This window comes from Schistocerca nitens, chromosome 1 (assembly GCF_023898315.1).
Source record: "Schistocerca nitens isolate TAMUIC-IGC-003100 chromosome 1, iqSchNite1.1, whole genome shotgun sequence".
Lineage (NCBI taxonomy): Eukaryota > Metazoa > Arthropoda > Insecta > Orthoptera > Acrididae > Schistocerca > Schistocerca nitens.
Window position 1 is genome coordinate 334,246,174 of NC_064614.1, and position 16,026 is coordinate 334,262,199.

Below are 16,026 nucleotides of genomic sequence, written 5' to 3' on the forward strand. Positions count from 1 at the left end.
TTACAGGATTTCTCTACTATTCAAATAACTACTGCAAGCAGCTGCCAAATTTTCCTGGAAGATCTTTCCTTGTCCTTATGGAAGCTCTAACATTTTCAATAATTCTAACGCTGTATCACGAGAATGCTAAGACGGAACTCCATATCAACGATATCAATTTTGGGGTAGTGGCAGGAATTCAGGATGATGCTGGAAAGGTGACCACCTATGCTTCTACAGTAGTCTCCGTGTACAAGATGAGCTATTCTACAACCGAGAAAAAGTGCCTTGCAGTCGTTTGGGCCAACAAGTTGGCGTATTTATTTGGCAAACCATACATCTTTGCGAAAGGTCTCTCTCTATGCTGGCTTCCTAACCTGAAGGATCCATCAGAGCGTCTGGTGGGATGGGCATTGAGTCTTTAGGCTTACGACTTTACAACAGCACGCAAACAGACAGATGCTGACTACATTTCAAGGAATCGTTTGGCAGCTCAGTCATCAATGCAGTAATTGAAATTGCTGCTCAACAGAAAATCCAGCATATCTGAAAACCATAGAAGCTTTAAAGAGTGAGGAAATGATCGAAGGAGGACCCCAATTAACAAATAGAACACTGCATACGAAGAACTCTAGCCCGATGGAGTGGAAAATTGTTGCTCGTCATCTCAGCACATCCACGGGCAGTGATTCTGAAGTATTTCCACAACGCTCCAATAGCAGGTCATCTGGGATTCATGAACACTCTAGACAGAATCAGCCTTAGGTATCGCTGGCCAGTTCTCTACCGATACGTTACACACAATGTGAGCTACATTAAGGAAGGCCAGTTCAGATGCACATGCTGCAGCTACCTCTGAGACATTTGATACCCATCTGACCTGCAGAATTGCTGTTACCCCAGACTGGATTCGTCGTCTTGGAGAGATTCTCGACGTCGACAGATCGAATGATAATAGTCTGTGATGCCTATTCACACGCGACAGACTGTCACCAAAGCTGTGCCGACTGCCGAAGCTCAAGAAATTGAACGTTCCTAGTGCAAGATATCATTCTGAAGCACGGACCACCCCGTCTGATCTTCGAAAACTTTTCCATTCGAGACGAGTATATGGGATAAGTTGATGTTGCACTACCCAAAGGATGACAACTTCCTACCGTCTACAGACCGATACTTTAATAAGACGTTGTCAGATATTCTCTCGACATACGTTGATGTTTAGCAGAGAGATATGGATACAGTCTCTTCGTGACATTCGCATACAACGCAATGAAGCAAGATACTACCAGCTTCACATCGGTTTGCCCATAAAACGAGGTCTTTGGTTAGCTTATCCCGTAAGTTTATCGATGTGCTGTTTCCAATTTTAGTCGTAATTGTAATCACTAAGTATTTAGTTGAATTAATGCACTGTTGTCAGATTTGTGTAATTCATTATGTGACCGAAATTAAATGGATTCCTTTTAGTACGCGTATGACTTCGTACTTTTCAGTACTTAGATCCAGTTGCAGCTTTTCTGACTATACAGACATCTTGACTATATCATTTGGCAATTTATTTTGATCTGATAACCTTACGTGCCAGTAAATGACAGAATTATCTGGAAACAATGTGAGAGGGCTGCTCAGTTTGACTCCTGAATCATTTATGTACATTATGAACAGCAGAGAGTGCATAACACTGACTTGGGGAGCGCCAGATACCACTCCTCTGTCACTCGATGACTTTCTGTCAATTACTAAGAGGTGCAATATTTATAGCTGAAAATCTCGATTCCAGTAGCAGAATTGACACAATGTTTTGTAGGCCTGTAATTTGATTGGAAGTGGAATGTGAGGAACGCAATCAAAATCCTTCAAAAATGGTTCAAATGGCTCTGAGACTATGGGACTTAACATGTGAGGTCATCAGTTACCTAGAACTTAGAACGACTTAAACCGAACTAACCTAAGGACATCACACACATCCATGCGGTCGCGCGGTTCCAGACTGAAGCGCCCGGCCACACCGGCCGGCATAAAAATTCTTCTACGAGTCTAGAAATATGGAATCTAAGATCCCCTGTCGTAACACTCACTCCTTCGTGTGAATAAAGAGCTACTCTCGTTTCACAGGAAGGTCAATCCCCAGAGACATCGTCCCTGTCCTCCGTATGAATCCCTGCTACATTCCAGAGGTACAGATTGACGATGAGAGGTTCAACGAAACTGGAGACCCATTCAACGATGGCAAATCTTCGACGGGAGAGGCTACCTTCGATACCCGTCATATGAAGAGGATGTAACAACACTGCTAGAAGACGAAGATCTGCCATCGCAGCCATACAGAGGATCGTAGACAACATCTAGAAGCAGGGTGCTACTCGTATATTCGGTAGAAATGAGAACTTCTGAAACTGCTGGTTGCTGTACTTGGAAGAGAAGAAGCAATGCCACGAGTAGCGGAGCCAGCAGGGTGGCGTAATGGTCAGCGTCGCTGGCTGACGTCCCCAAGTACTTGTTATTCGGTACTTACTTCTGGACGTTTCTTCAAATATACAATGTTTGTTGATTCTGGAATATTTGATGTTTGTATCGAGGGGGGGGGGGGTGAATTCTGTTCTGGCTCAACGTTGGTGTTCGTAACAAATCTTTTGTCGGGGCTAACTAGGGGAACATGGTCAGTTTTATAACTCGATTTTACAGAAACTTTACTTATTGGAAGAAGGTTCAAAATAAGTGAACTCGTGTCTGGGCTTATCCGTATACACTCCACCGTTTCTGAGAAAATGACTCTTAAAGTAATCGACGTAATTTAGATTTCTTTTAGCGAGGGATAAACTCGACAGAGGTAGCGGTACTGGTATAGTCGGTAGCGACCCGGATTCACACTTTTGCGCCCCGTTTTCGAAACACGATTATTGTTTATAGTCATTTTTTGATCTGCACATGTTCGAAGTAGATCTACTACATGAATGTTCCTTATCAAGTTAGAGGTTACAGGGCCGTTGTATTAATCGTAAAATTACAGCTGTCTTTCACGATAAGTGTTGTACGTTTATTATGTAACGTATATCGTAGAAATATGAATTTAAATTCTCATATTCTTGTTTTTCAGTCCCATATCAATGCATATATATATTGTTCTTATGTTCATTCTTCAGGAAGATTTGGTGCTTTCCTTTGCGTGGTACTAATCATAAACGCATTTGAAATACAAAAATTCCAAACAGCAAGTGCATAGCGCCAAGACCGCTCACTATGAAAAGAACCTTCGCTAATATTGTTGAAGATTTCATTCTTAGCCAATAACTTCGCTGCGAACCACACTTAACTCGTCATTTGTCCATAAACTGACACTCTCAGTTGATTATGAATCAATCTAGTTGTGATATCCCTTTGCTGTGCTGTGCAATTCTGCAGTTTCTGGCTAAATGTATTTGGAGGTTAAAGTATGCGTCACAGGTTTGACAGACAGAGCACTATCCACTTTGGTGGAATTACTTTCAATGAACAGGCTGGTGTTCCATCTTCATCCACGACTTTCTAGTCACATCACCCTGACAGATAAATGAAAAAATAAATAAAACGAGGAAACCAGAACTGGGTTTCGAGGAAGAGGCGCAGCAACGTTAAACTGTGACTCCAGCAACTGTGCCACAGCTGTAGTTGAACTTGTTTCGCCTTAAATGGCGTATCTGTTCCACCGAGTGAAGTTTTCGCGATATCGGGCTATGACACTTGCCGTGTTCTCGTCGTAAGTGTGTGTTATTGACGATACTGCTTTCGGATGTTGACTTGATTCTGGTTGGAACTTGACAATATTTACTCAAATTTCCACTATAGAAAGTACTCGTAATATTCGTTATTGGAGATTTGCCTTGTTGTTACAAGAGCGTGTGCTGATGACGCCCTACACAGCGGTGCTCCATGGTCCTGATTGACCGATGGGTAACATGCAAAAAATGCAGAAAACATGTTAGCCTTAGGTTGACCAAGATCATGTTTCACAGTCCCTGAAACGGTCCTAATTTAGGTGATTGTTAAATAACGCAACTAACAATGTGTGTCATTAGAAAATTGTCTTGTTGCAGGTCACACAATGGAACATAACATCACGAATCTCTCATGGACTTCCAGTTACTGTTAGACTGTCGAGATCAAACTAAGAAGACATCTTACAGGCAGAGCGTTTTTTTTTTTTTTTTTTTTTTTTTTTTTTAAATTCTGCTTGGAAACCAGCTCTCCTTCTGGGAATAGAACGCAGGGTCGTGTCAATGCTACTTGCTCACCCATTCTGTCGGTATTGTCTGACACTGGTAATCTTGGCTTTTGTTGTGGCAGTAGATGTTCACAGAGTGCCCCGTTTTCTCATATACTCTGCCTTTCGTTTCTATTTAACGTATACCGCAAAATTACATTTTAAACTTGGAAATTTGATGTTAGTTCCTACGGAACCAATCTGCTGAGGTCATCGGTCCACAGGCTTACACACTATTTAATCTAACTTTAACTTACGGTAAGGACAACACACACACCCATGCCCGAGGAAGGACTCGAGCCTCCGTCGGGGGGAGACGCGTGAACCGTAGCAAGGAACCGCAGACCATGCGGCTAACCCGTGCGACCGACGTTATGTCAGTCACAACCATCCCTCGTTTCGTATATGTTATCAAAATAACGTGGTGTTCCTTGTCGAGATGTGTCGAGGTGTGTAATCATGCTCATTTCGTTCATCTTCTGAAGCCGACTTTTACGCAGTGCCAGTTTGTTTCACTTATATCTTTGCTGTAATATTTCTTAGTGTTTTACCATACGTATCGTAAATCTACTCTTACTTCAGTCAGCGCAATGACAGGTAAATACCTACACTTGTTAGAGTTGAAGAATTAGATTTCTCATTTGCTCTCTGTAGCTGAGCTCTCTCACTTGTAGTTCATGCTGTCCTCATAACTAAAACTGTAAGAAATAATTTTTAAGCCGCTCAATTGCAAATCACGGACAAAACTACTCCTTGTTACACGATGTTGGAATCAACCAATCAGCACAAAATGAGATTAGAAGACCTTCGTTCTGTAATATCGTTTAGTTAAAATGTTTAAAATACATTTTTAGAGGTCTACCGTTAAGGTAAAGCTGCCTACGTGTTGCACCTCCTGTAAAACCAATGTAATTCGTAAGTACCGCCAAAGCTTGGCTCGCTTCATTGAGCAGGAGCTGTAGTCGCTCGTTAGGGACTAGACGCAAATAGGAGGGGTGAATGTGGGGGCAGTCTTCCGACTGGTTTGATGCCGCCACGAGTGCCTGTCCCTTTCAACCCACAGCAGTAGCTACTTGTATGGGATCAGAAATGTGAATCTAATATCAATCAAGAATACGTTTCTTCCTTAATGATAAATCCTGAAGAAATGAAGTGGTAGCTCTGCTATTATGATAAATACTTTTTTATTTTTTTTATTTTTTATTTTTTTATTTTATTTTCATTTTTATTTATTTATTTATTTTTTTTTTTTGCAGACGCAAACTCCATCGAGATCATCAAGCAAGACTAAAGCTATTAAAACTGTTTCTTAGCTGAATTTGAAGAAATGAGTTTCGCTTTGCTGTCTGTAAGTCAGCGCTCTCTCCTACAACTTGTATGTCCTGTTATCCTCATAATCAAAAGAGTAATTACAACAATAAGACGCTTAGCTGAATTGATGTTTAACTAGGTTTAGACTGACGGGTGTATATGTCTGTATTCTGGTGTCAAGGACTGTTCCTGGGTGCGTTGGTCTACAGACACTGCTTCCAGTTGCGTACAAAAGCTTGCAAGACTTCAGAAATCCGTAAATGAAATGTAATTTATGGCACTGGACTGGCTGTCATAAATACATGTGGATAATACCGTTGTGTGTGGATGCCTACCACTCCTAGCAAAACTCTGGCATGTTATTGAAATGTTGTTATTTGCTAAGAGCTTTGAAGTATAAAGAGCGAACAGAGTATGGTACCAGAAACTGATTTGAGCAGACGTCTAATCACAATTCACTTGTCATTGGTTCTCTTCAGTTGTAAGACGAGGTCACGCTATCCACCCACAATGCATTTACGATATTGGTTGAAAACCTTCATACCTAGACTATTCACAGTTAAGGTGATGTTTATATATTCTACTCGCTTTGCTACGAAGGAATTTTCGGTGTTGTAACTTACAGTTTGGTTCCTTTATAGACATAGGCTCTATATGTGCAATTGATCTTGGCATTTCCCCGGGACTTACTGATTACGGATCTTATAGTCGCTTCCACCAACCCCCTCTGCAATAAGCTATACCGACGGCCACTGAAGACGTTTCAAATACTCCCAAGGCGCATTTAATTCATATGTTTCACATGCCCCCTAAAAAATAAAACACAGAAATTTGACCACTCTAAGAGATGATAAAGCGTCTTTACCTCTCCTAGAATGTTTCTGAAGTTTTACCTTCAGACTTTTCTTGATTGTCACAGAATGGAACAGTATGATATAAGAGCAACGAATAAGAATATTTATCTTAACTTGGAATGCTGGGGACGTGAAACATCAGTAGTTCGTACGTTTGTATGTAACTGCATTAGTCGCTACTGAATGTACGCTGTGATATATACATCAATAAATATTTAACTAAGGCTCATTCCTAAATTTGTTTCATTTTGTTATCAGTGAGAATGGAGAAGAGAATACTTCGGGTGCATTTAAAGTAATTCGCACTATTTTAACGTGGCAGAAAGGTGGAAGGAGTATATAGAGGGTTTATACAAGGGCGATGTACTTGAGGACAGTATTATGGAAATGGAAGAGGATGTAGATGAAGATGAAATGGGAGATAAGATACTGCGTGAAGAGTTTGACAGAGCACTGAAAGACCTGAGTCGAAACAAGGCCCCGGGAGTAGACAACATTCCATTAGAACTACTGATGGCCTTGGGAGAGCCAGTCATGACAAAACTCTACCATCTGGTGAGCAAGATGTATGAGACAGGCGAAATACCCACAGACTTCAAGAAGAATATAATAATTCCAATACCAAAGAAAGCAGGTGTTGACAGATGTGAAAATTACCGAACTATCAGTTTAATAAGTCACAGCTGCAAAATACTAACGCGAATTCTTTACAGACGAATGGAAAAACTGGTAGAAGCGGACCTCGGGGAAGATCAGTTTGGATTCCGTAGAAATGTTGGAACACGTGAGGCAATACTAACCTTACGACTTATCTTAGAACAAAGATTAAGAAAAGGCAAACCTACGTTTCTAGCATTTGTAGACTTAGAGAAAGCTTTTGACAACGTTAAGTGGAATACTCTCTTTCAAATTCTGAAGGTGGCAGGGGTAAAATACAGGGAGCGAAAGGCTATTTACAATTTGTACAGAAACCAGATGGCAGTTATAAGAGTCGAGGGGCATGAAAGGGAAGCAGTGGTTGGGAAAGGAGTGAGACAGGGTTGTAGCCTCTCCCTGATGTTATTCAATCTGTATATTGAGCAAGCAGTAAAGGAAACAAAAGAAAAATTCGGAGTAGGTATTAAAATTCATGGAGAAGAAGTAAAAACTTTGAGGTTCGCCGATGACATTGTAATTCTGTCAGAGACAGCAAAGGACTTGGAAGAGCAGTTGAACGGAATGGACAGTGTCTTGAAAGGAGGATATAAGATGAACATCAACAAAAGCAAAACGAGGATAATGGAATGTAGTCAAATTAAATCGGGTGATGCTGAGGGGATTAGATTAGGAAATGAGACACTTAAAGTAGCAAAGGAGTTTTGCTATTTAGGGAGTAAAATAACTGATGATGGTCGAAGTAGAGAGGATATAAAATGTAGACTGGCAATGGCAAGGAAATCGTTTCTGAAGAAGAGAAATTTGTTAACATCGAGTATAGATTTAAGTGTCAGGAAGTCGTTTCTGAAAGTGTTTGTATGGAGTGTAGCCATGTATGGAAGTGAAACATGGACGATAAGTAGTTTGGACAAGAAGAGAATAGAAGCTTTCGAAATGTGGTGCTACAGAAGAATGATGAAGATAAGGTGGGTAGATCACGTAACTAATGAGGAGGTATTGAATAGGATTGGGGAGAAGAGAAGTTTGTGGCACAACTTGACTAGAAGAAGGGATCGGTTGGTAGGACATGTTTTGAGGCATCAAGGGATCACAAATTTAGCATTGGAGGGCAGCGTGGAGGGTAAAAATCGTAGAGGGAGACCAAGAGATCAATACACTAAGCAGATTCAGAAGGATGTAGGTTGCAGTAGGTACTGGGAGATGAAGAAGCTTGCACAGGATAGATTAGCATGGAGAGCTGCATCAAACCAGTCTCAGGACTGAAGACCACAACAACAACAACAACATATACCCTGAATGATTTTAATGTAGCTATTTACCTTTTACGACAGCCAGAAATTGCTAGCAATACATTTCAAAATCTTGACTCGAGTAACGTCCAGACCGGCTACTCGACGGCACAAGTTAAGGAATTAGAACCACAAATGTCGTCTCACACTGAAGTGCCAATTTTATGTGTGGCATTTGGAATTATGCGTTAAATGGTATCAGTAGCGGCACGGAGGAGAAAGTGCGGAGATAAAGGAACAGAAAAGTCGTGCACCTCTACAGCGTTAAGGATAGACGCCATAGGGTCACGCTAGCCGCTCATTAAGAACGACAGCCAGAGTGCTGAATTAATGTCCCCCTGTAAGTAATCGCTTTGGATCTCGACGTTGGAGGCAGGCAAATTACAATTACACCGGACTTTCCTCAAAGAATGTTTTGCTCTGTGCCCACCAGCCAGAAAAATGTCGCTCTCTTGAGCGCGAAGACTGCTTGTGCAGTGAAACAACATTCAGCTATTCATTGTCTGAGTGAATTTCGTACACAGAGGTGCCCTACTCTCGACTTTTCCAAGAACAGTGATGCTACAGTAATTTATTTGGTTGACAATATTGCAATTGATACAAGATTTTTATTATATTTTAATGACATCTGAGTCTACCAATACAGGTAGCTCAAGATTACATGGGTGCCTTTCTAGAAATTACCGAGCTATTTTTTAAAAACTGACATTAACGACAACACATACATATAGTGACGAAAAGATGCTGCATGTTAAGTTAAAAAGGCAGTTTCCAAGCAAACAAAATGAACACACACACACACACACACACACACACACACACCACACACACACACACACACACATACACGTACGCAGTTTAACTATTACGTTGTATTTTGGAGCTAACTTTCAAATAGAATTCCACGAGTTATTTATCAATACGACCATTCGAAAACAGTCTTGTTTCACCGAAACACATCTATAAGTCATCTGTGCGATTCCTTTCTGTTTCTGTGGCCGTGAAAAAAAAAAAAGAAAAACAATGTGGTGACAGTACGACACGAATTTTAGGGAAGTGCAGTCTGCAGCGGTCGTGGTAGAACTGCCTCTTGCGCAAGAGGGTCTATGTTACGTAATCTGCTTTTCAGTTTATCGTTTTGTCTCCGGAATGTGTGTTTTGGTTTGGGTCTATACCAAGTGCCCTCGCACAAATTTTCGGTCTCTCATTCTCCGATCCATTGGCTTCTGGCCATGCCTCTGACTACTACTAGAACGGCACTTGTATACTACTTCTGCTGCTATCTTTTCCAGCTCATCTCCCATACTCTTTGCATGTTCCATGGTTGCCACAAATTAGACTTCTTTACCATTAGTTCGTAGTTTTAATACGCTAACAATTAACAGCAAACCACATGCAGTGCGCAGAAAATTGACTTGTCATTCAAGCGTGTCACACATCTGGCCCATCGATGAGTTTGTAGGTTTCCTTGATCTGCATGACAGTGGATAAGTAGCAGTAACGTTCATTGTCAAAGACTGAACAAGTTCACCTGAAGGATGACAATAGGAATGGGAGTTACCTGTATTGAGAACTGTGGATTAATTATCCACCTCTGCGATGGTTGGAACCTGAGAATATGAAGGTTGTATTTCTAGAGTCGAGCCCTGGCTCCAATAAATGCATAGTCTTCAGGACAAACCAACATCAGCCTGCATACACGTGATCCTTCTTCCTTTTGTTTAGGAATTTGACGATGGGCACGTATGCGTTGCAGTGATTAATATTCTCGAAGTTAGAACTCTAAAACTAGGCCGAACGACCATGTACAACGTTTTATCGTCATCGTTATTACTCACTGAGTGAGCAAAAGTTGAATGTAACACAGTGCGAAAATCACTGTGCCTTCGAATACATTCAAACCAACGATCGCCGTCTTATCACATTATCTCCTTCTGCATTAGGAGGTCGGCCAGACAGACTTTTCTCTTAAAGAAACTGGCCTCGGACATATGCTTGTTATAGACGCTAACTAATGGTATTTAACAACTTTCAAGTACAGCTATCAATTATTTATTAAAATTCTAGCAAGTTTCTTAAGAACTAGTTCATAAATCCTTATTGAGGGACGCCCACACGGATAAACGCGGAAGGCACAAACGCAAATCGTCAATGTCACGTGCGGAATTCGAATATATGGTCTCTTGAAAAGCGTCTCAGTGTCTTGGCCCCTCGGCCTCCACAAGCTGGAGTCACATTTGGTGAAGGGCAATTTTGAACAGTCTCCCTCATTGTGACACAACCACCGTCCTTTTTGAAAGAAATATATTTACTTCTTCCACAGGCATCAGTACATCAACGGCAAACACAGATCACATCGCGGGCAGTCAGGCGCATTTGCTCACTGAGAGCTTCAATTCGAGAGAAAGTCATCGCTCTGATTGCAGAATGCAGGTATTTAGAGATTCTGGCACGAGGTACGGTGTGCCACTTACTACTGCAAAGAGATATTGAAGGAATTGTATTGAAAGAGGTACTACGAACAGTTCCTGCCTCCACCAACAGGAGGTCAGAGAGCTCGTTGGTGAGAGTCGACATTTTCCCTTCATAAGTGCGAAGCAATTGCGGCATGTGACGAATTTTCTCGGCTGTAATGATACAATTCGCCGAAGACTGAAGGAAGCCGGACTGTGCCCACAAGGATCCGCTGTGAAATATGAACTCACTGAAGAAAATGTTTATCTTCTGGCATGGTGGAGCAGCATCTGAACGCGACGCTGGCAAACGTAATTTCAGTGACGCGGTGTTTTCCACGAGATACAATGGTCCAAGAGCTATGTAAAGGCCGCGGGGAGCAAAACAACGTGAAGCATATGTAGTGACTACAGGAAAGGAATGCCTATCGGTTTCCTGCTGGATTTGGATTTCTACGAGAAAAGCACGAGTACCCGACAGAATTGAGGGAACTCTTGATAGGAGGTAATGCTCACACTTGGTGAAGAATGTGATGCTTCCTTCAGTGATTTGGTGCAGAAGTGCTTTACTTGACTGTGGGAGCTTCAGGTCACCAGCAGTTTTGTTCTTCAAGGTATAGTGCATGGAGACAGAATATGGTGTAATTAAGCGAAGGCGGCGTTGAACAGCTAATAAGTAGCTACGGGAGTTAATGGCCGTTATAAGGCTCGTTAAACTGAGAATATATGTTTTTTTTATTTGACGTGCTTTTTTGTTTTGCTGGAATTATTGATGACATTGTTCTTTGCTAGCCGGGGCATAATCGATGCCAATTTCTGTTTCACTTTACGAATGTCCAGTGATTTTTCCATGTTTGTCTGTGCTGATGTCACATGGGCCATCCCTAGTACCCTTGTGTATTCGTCATTTCGGTTATGCAGTAGTTGCCTACCAAAACTTTATCTGCTAAAAAAGAGATGGTGAGCTGTTTCCGTAGACAAGTAAACGTGTCCAGTATGTTAGTAAACCCATGCAGTAATTCATGGTTTTATGACTTTCTTGGGATATGTTGGGGGGAGGAATCGGTACGGCCTGTGAATATTGCAGGTGGGCGCATTCCATCTGTTGTACCCGCCTCCCTCCCATCAATGTTCTTGTTCAAAAGCCCCATGGAGGTTCACACTCCAGAGTCTATCACCCCCTGACCCTGATAAGTAGCTGCATGAAAGCCCTTACACAACTTAAGTGGATGGCCTGTCATGTCGTACCCTAAGATAGGCAGAACGTTTGGCACCTGTGGTCTAGCGGTAGCGTCTATTATTCACAATCAAAACTTCTCCGGTCGCGGGTTCTAATCCCACCGCAGGCCGGCCGCGGTGGTCTCGCGGTTCTAGGCGCTCAGTCCGGAACCGCGCGACTGCCACGGTCGCAGGTTCGAATCTTGCTTCGGGCATGGATGTGTGTGATGTCCTTAGGTTAGTTAGGTTTAAGTAGTTCTAAGTTCTAGGGGACTGATGACCACAGATGTTAAGTCCCATAGTGCTCAGAGCCATTTTAACAATTTTTGAATCCCGCCGCTGCTTAAATCTTGATTAATAATCAGAAGTCACCCTCATTCTGCCAACGGCCTTATTAACGGGGGCGGATGAACGCACAGAGGTTCAGGGCACTCTCTCGTCCTATGGGTGGGACACTGCCCCAAAAGGTGGAAGAATCAGCAATGAAAAACGGCATGAGGATGCAAAAGACAACCGAAACCCCTGCATTAATGACACGTAACGTGCATCCACAGAACATGTGGCCTCTAATTGAAGAAGTGTCATGATGATCTCTCCATTGGCAAATGATTCTGGAATAGTCCCTCACTCGGATCTCCGGGAGGGGACTGCCAAATGGGAGGTTACCATGTGAAAAATACTGAATTATCAACGAAAGGAAACGTACTACGAGTCAGGGTGTGGAATTTCAGGAGCTTGAACATGGTAAGGAAACTAGAAAACCTGACAAGGGAAATGCAAAGGCTCAATCTAGATATAATACGGGTCGGTGAAATGAAGTGGAAATTTGGCAAGGATATCTAGAGCAGCAGAAAATGGTATAACGGGAGTAGAATTCGTTATGAACAGGAAGGTTGGGCAGAGAGAGTGTTACTGTGAACATTTCAGCTACAGGGTTGTTCTTATCAGAATCGACAGCAAATCAACACCGACAACGATGGTTCAGTTGTACATGGCGACGTCGCAAGCTGAAGATGAAGAGATAGACAAAGTGTATGAGGACACTGAAATGGTAATACAGTATGATGTGATAGAAGAAGAAAGAAGACTCGATTTAGAAGAGACAGAGTACCCAGTATTATAATCAGAATTAGAAGCGCTTTGGAGGACTTAAGACCAAATAAGGCAAAAGAGATAGATAACATTCCATCAGAAATTCTAAAATCATTGGAGGAAGTGGCAACAAAACGACTGTTCACTTTGATGTGTGGAACGTATGAGCCTGGCGACATACCAGCTGACTTTCGGAAAAGCATCATCCACACAATTCCGAAGGTGGAAAAAGCTGAAAAGTGCGAGAATTATCGCACAATCAGCTTAACAGCTCATGCATCAAAGTTGCTTACAAGAGTAATATACGGAAGAATGGAAAAGAAAACTGAGGATGTGCTAGGTGACGATCATTTTGGCTTTAGGAAAGAGAGAGGCTATTCTGACGTTGCGGTTAATAATGGAAGCAAGACTAAAGAAAAATCAAGACACTTTCATAGGATTTGTCTACCTGGAAAAAGTATTCGACAATGTAAAGTAGTGCTAGATGTTCGAAATTCTGAAAAAAATAGGGGTAAGCTATAGGGAGCGAGGGTCATATACATTATGTACAACAGTAAAAAGGGAATATTAAGAGTGAACGACCAGGAACGAAGTTCTCGTATTAAAAAGGTATAAGATAAGGATGTAGGGTTTCAATCTGTACACCGAGGAAGCCATGTTGGAAATAAAAGAAAAGTTCAGGAGTGGAACTAAAAATCAAGGTGAAAGGATATCAATGATACGATTTGCTGATTACATTGCTATCCTGAGTGAAAGTGAAGAAGAACGACATGATCTGCTGAACGTAATGAACATTCTAGTTGGTACAGAGTATGGATTGAGAGTGAATTGAAGAAACACGAAGGTAATGAGAAGTAGTAGCAATGAGAACAGCGAGAACCTTAACATCAGGATTGGTTCTCAGGAAGTAGATGAAGTTAAGGAACCCTGCTACCTAGGCAGTAAAATAACCAATGGCGGACAGAGCAAGGAGGACATCAAAAGTAGACTAGAAATGGGAAGAAGGGCATTCCTGTCCAAGAGAAGTCTATTAATACCAAATATCGGCCATAATTTGAGGAATAAATTTCTGAGAATGTACGTCTGGAGTACAGCATTGTGCGGTTGTGAAACATGGACTGTGGAAAAACCGGAACAATTGTGAATCGAAGCATTTGAGATGTGGTCCTACATACGAATCTTGAAAGTTAGGTGGACTGATAAGGTAAGGAATGAGGAAGTTCTGCGCAGAATCGGAGAGAAAAGGAGCATGTGGAAAACACTGATGAGGAGAAGGGACAGGATCATAGGACATCTGTTAAGACATGAGGGAGTTACTTCCATCGTACTAGTAACTAGAGGGAGCTGTAGAGGGCCAAAACCGTAGAGGAAGACAGAGATTGAAATACATCCGGTAAATAATTGAGGGCGTAGGTTGCAAGTGCTACTCGGAGATGAAGAGGTTACCACAGGAAAGGAATTCGTGGCGGGGTGCATCAAACCAGTCAAAAAACGTACGTTATTCGGATAGCGCAGTGCTTTGTCACCATAGGGATGTGATTATGGCCCACGCTCGCCTCAACACTTTCCCCAGGCTTTTGGATGCTCGGACTTCCGCCAGCGTTTGACTGGGTCGATAATTATTTTCTTACAGCTGTCCTCTGTCTTATGGGATACGAAGAAATTGTTGTCGATGTGGTCATAGGTCTCCTGTGTGAACACCAACATAGTGTCACGGATCCTTATGTAGTTCAAACTTTACCTATCCCACACACCCTGGCTCGCCTCTTGTTAACTATAATGGATTCTTTTGTTACCCATGGGACTATCTACAATGTTCATTATGAGTTCCTCGTCCTCCCCTAAGCACGGAGGGGTGCGGGTCTCTACAGTATTCTGGACAGGACTCAGGCCTCTTATGTCAGTTAGCAGGCGACGATGCGCGGCGTTGCTCGACGTGCCTTACCAGCACAGCTAACTTTCTGGGTCTCTGCCACCTGTGCGCTTGTTGTCGACGAAACAAGTGTACACTAGGATGCAATAGGGCAGCGCCCCCCATTTGCACTACAGGTGGCGCAATATACAGTGGGCGTTGAACGCTCATTTTTTTGACACTGCTACACGCTCCTCATGGTATGTCACCGTCAAGGGGAAACAACTGAATCGTTCTCGTCTCTACCAAGTTCACCTCGCCGATTGCCACCTCGCCGATTGCCCGCTTTGCGTCACGTGCGGCGTGCCGCCCACTGACGATCGTTACTTCGTTTGTGGGCCGACAGTAGACGTCCGGCACTTGGTACAGCGAATTCTGGCATTCCTCACACGTGCTACTCCTCACAGAGCAACACAAATGAAGTTGTTCCCGGATGACGTGTACAACCAACAGACAAAGGCTCACTCTGTGAATTGTTCCCGCGGCCTGGCAGTTTTTTTTTTTTTTTTGCCACGGGCGACTGGAGGTTCTCGATTTTTTTGGACTTACGTGAACAACTGATATTGCACCATTGTCCATAAGCCGAAATACTGACAACACTTTTCAAACCTCCTCAGGAGTAATTTCTACAACCTGCTGTGCAGTTGGAAAATCCCTGCGATGAGCAGTTGATCTGATGCACTATTGTTGATATTTTTTATACTATGATCCCCAACGTTATTCGCCTTTACTTCGAGAAAACATGCATGGACACCTCCATGGCTATAAGCGGCATTTGTGCTCTTCACTCAACAGGCCCGAGGAAAAAAAAATCTCTTTTACATGCGTTTGTTGTCTTCTCCCTCCTTTCTCTTCCACCTTTCTTCGTTTTGGTAGAACTGTTGGGACGGACGTAGTTAGGGTCCAACGCCTCAAGTGGTGCAGATATTTTTTGTTTTTAGGGTCAAAGTGATGGTGGCAAACAGAAACCCTTTCTATAGCTTTGTTTATTATTAGAAAAGTGAGTGAAAAAATAAGATAT